We start from the raw sequence: 3,637 nt of genomic DNA on the forward strand, positions 1-3,637 counted from the left end.
TACTTTTTATATGTTGCTCTGCCCACTTGCTCTATTTCATTGTAGATCTGCCTCAGGCAAACCAAATAACCAAGTGACACAGTCAATACTAGGCTGTCTTGAAATATCCTCTGCCAACTAAGTTAGTCCAAAACTTTGATTTAGCTGCTGGCAGGTCTTTTTTGGACAAAGGCCAAAAGAAGCCACAGTCTTTGCCAAAATACCTCAAGAATTGTCTGGAGCTGGATGTCTCCGCTGGTCTTCAGGATACAATTGAATCCCAAAGGAGTAAGTGAAGGAATGGACTTGCTACTGAGGAAAGAACAAGCAGAGAGAGAACCTTCCTTCTAACATGTCCTTATGTAAACTTCTAGCAGAAGGCATGGCCGGGATTAGAGGTGGGTCTTCCCACCTCAAAAGATCTGGATTAAAGAAATGTGTTTCCACCTCAAAGATCCAGATTAGAGGTGGATCTTCACGCTTCAAATTAAGAGAAAATACCTCACAGTGAAAGTCCCCTCCATTTGCCAGGAGAGTAGTTAATTTCAGATATTGTCAAATCGACAGCCAAGAATAGCCAACTTCTAAAGCTATATGGTTCTGGGAGAAAAGCTTGGTAATTTTGCATTATTAAGCAGAAAGCAGGTAGGAATCATAAAAGACAAAGTTGTTGAACTGAATAAAAACTTTTGTTCATCAAATTATACTGTGAAGGTGAAATGAACAAGGCCCATATCGACAGGACAATACTGGCGGGGGTGTGTGGGAGTGGGAGGTACTTCACAAATATACAAATAGAAAAAGCACGTGAGGGGAATTATCATCATTGTCGGAGGGATGCAAACTGAAGCTACAGAGATGAGTCCTAATGAGCAAACAAGGATGAAAGAGCCATGGGGAGAATGCAGACAGACAGATTGCCAGAAGGTCGGGAACCTGAGATAGCTGAACTTCTGACATGTCAGCACATCCAGACTAAAAGGAACTACATGCCTATCAATAGGTTAGTGAGTGAACGGTGCTACGCCCACGTGGTAAAACATCAGTCCAGAACAAACAGGAATGAGCTTTTCACATAACAGCATGAGTGAATCCCCAAATACTTAGACTGAGCTAAGAGACTTACCCAGACGGAGAGTGAGCCTTGTGGTTCCAGCTATGCTGAATTCTAGGGAGTACGACCTCACCTGTGTGAGCAGAAAGCCAACCAGTGGTTTTGTGGGAGCAGAAGGAAATGGGGACCGATTGTGAAGAAGCACAGAGAAACTTTTGTCGTCTACTTGAATTTATTCTTACTTTCTTTTAAACAAAACAACAGCAGCTTCTCCAGCTGCTCTGCTGGGCTGGCTGACCTCCGCAGCCTGGATGCCTCGCTGAAGCTCCTCCGCCTGTCGCAGCTTCTTCCTCAGGTTCTTGATCTTCTCGGCTTTCTCTGTGGTGGCTGCAGAGTCAGAGGCAGCCGGAGGGGTGGCCTGGGGGCCATGGAGAGCACTGGGCGTCAGGGCTGAGTCTCCCAGAGACACCTTATCAAGAGTCCTGCTCAAGGCCTCTGAGTCTTCCTCCTCCAGCTGCGTCCCCTCTCCTTCCGCTTCAGGTTGCCTCTGGCTGTCTGGGAGAGGCCTGCTCCACCGCCATCAGGTCTGGATGGGGTGAGCGGTGTGGTGGCCTCAGGGCTCAGCCCTGGGGGAAGTTCTGGTTTACTCTTGAAAAAACTTCACATACTTGTTCTCATAGACTGGGACCTCCTCTTGGGGCCAGTATCCTTCCACCCTCCGCTGCTTGTACCACATCCTGAAGGGTCTCTGTGTTGAGGCAATGTACTTGCCTGTCCCCGTGGCCTCAGGGGTGCTGGTGGTGTCCATGACTGAATTGGTGGGGCAGCCCTGAGGATTCAGTGGTGAGTTAACTTCTTGGCCTGCTGGTCAGTAGTCACAGAGAAACCTTTAGAGTGGCGGAGAGGAGCTTTGTCTTGGTGGTGGCTTATGAATAGACTTGTCAAAATTCACCAGACCATGTATTCTACATAAGTGTGTATTTATTTTAGTTCATATATATATATATATATATATATATATATATATATATATATATATAACATTAGGCCATGAATTCATAGGGAATGTTCCTTCCATTCATCCTAATAAAGCCTGCTTCATGGGCAGAGGTGCCTGGCATTGCAGTTGAACCAAGGTGGTTTGCTTTCTTCCCCCCACCCCTTTCTCTCCTCCCTCCCTCTCTCTCTCTCTCTCTCTCTCTCTCTCTCTCTCTCTCTCTCTCTCTGTCTCTCTCGCTCCCTCTCTCCATCCCTCCCTCTCTCCCTCCTCCTCTCCATCCTTCTTTACCCCTCCCTCCCTCCCCCTCTTTCTCCTTCCATCCCCCTCTCTCTCTTCCCCTCTCTCTCCCTCCCCCTTTCCCTCCCTCCCTTCCCCCTCCCTCTCTCCCTCCCTCTCTCCCTCCCTCTCTCCCTCCCTCCCTCCCTCCCTCCCTCCCTCCCTCTCTCTTTCCCTTTCTTTCTCTTTCTTTCTTTTGCTTTTCTGACTGTCGTCCTCACCTCTTTGAGGAAGCGATCTCAATTCCTACAGCGCTCAACTGGCTCAGTCCACACATTAATTCTCTTAGAAAGAATCTGGACAGTGAACTCCGAATTTTTTACACCTATGCTTGGTCTCCCATCTGCACCCTCGTCCCCACTGAGACCATGAAGAACAAGAACGTTCTTCCCGACAGAGAAAGCCAAACACAATGGACAGAGCTCTCCACACCTTTTTAGCCCATCATGACTTAGAAAGTGTCTTGCATAAGGCTGATAGACCAAAGGTGTAGCACTTTATGAATCATAACCTGTTATGAATACAACGAATCAGGAACTGCACCTGACTTATGCTGAATCGCTGCTTACAGCCCAGTATCGCTGTGTGCTTCACTCTGTGAAAACAGTTGACAAAACAGACACCAAACCAAAACAACAACAACAAACAGTCAAACAAACGTACTGGGAGAAAGTGGACAGGCTCAGAATCCAGCCTGAGCTTGAGGACCCGTGGGTGCAGGGCGGAACTCAGCTACCATTCAGGGGCAGTGTCCCATCACTCAGAAAGGGAGAGGGCGGTGAGTTCTCCAGGGAATTCTGCAGAATAAAGGCCAGACACAAGTAAACAGAGCTCAGCGCCATTATTCCCCATAGGACACTTAACTTTTGTTTTCTTCAAAAAAAACATTTTAGAGATTTTGTTACAGATTCATCAGTAGGGACTTAAGAGAAGAAAGAAAGGGCTATGTTCTCTGAGTCAGGCATGGAAATCAGCCAAATGGTGGAAAGCCCTGGTTGGGGGATGGCAAACTTTAGAGAAAGTGAAAACCAAACCAATACCAGAGAATGGACACTTAAGTTCTGCCAAGCCTTACAATGGTGGGGAGACAGAAGATAACAAAGATACAAAGTTATGCCTCCCTGAGTCCTGATGTATCTTGTGGTAATGTGCTGGTGTAGGAATTCTGGAAAAGAAAGGTCACAATGTCACAAATATGGCCACATCCAGAAGGCAAGCCCCAGACGGAGAAGACACTGATGATCTCCGTTCCCACAGACTCCTGCCTCAGCTTCTGTGTGCTAGGGTTGTCTGTGCAGGGTCACTCTACTCCACCCTGTGTTTTCTAC

General features: G+C 47.4%; 1 pseudogene across 1 annotated transcript; it reads right to left on the bottom strand.

Annotated features, from left to right (window-relative positions):
- Positions 1–1,255: 1,255 nt before the first annotated feature.
- LOC308427094 (partner of Y14 and mago-like) lies at positions 1,256–3,087 on the bottom strand (annotated as a pseudogene). The gene is made up of 2 exons: positions 2,973–3,087; positions 1,256–1,920 (listed from the first exon to the last, which is right to left on the bottom strand). The product of its transcript is annotated as a partner of Y14 and mago-like (transcript).
- Positions 3,088–3,637: the final 550 nt, after the last annotated feature.

Source organism: Micromys minutus (genome assembly GCF_963924665.1).
Source record: "Micromys minutus genome assembly, chromosome: 11".
Classification (NCBI taxonomy): Eukaryota; Metazoa; Chordata; class Mammalia; order Rodentia; family Muridae; genus Micromys; species Micromys minutus.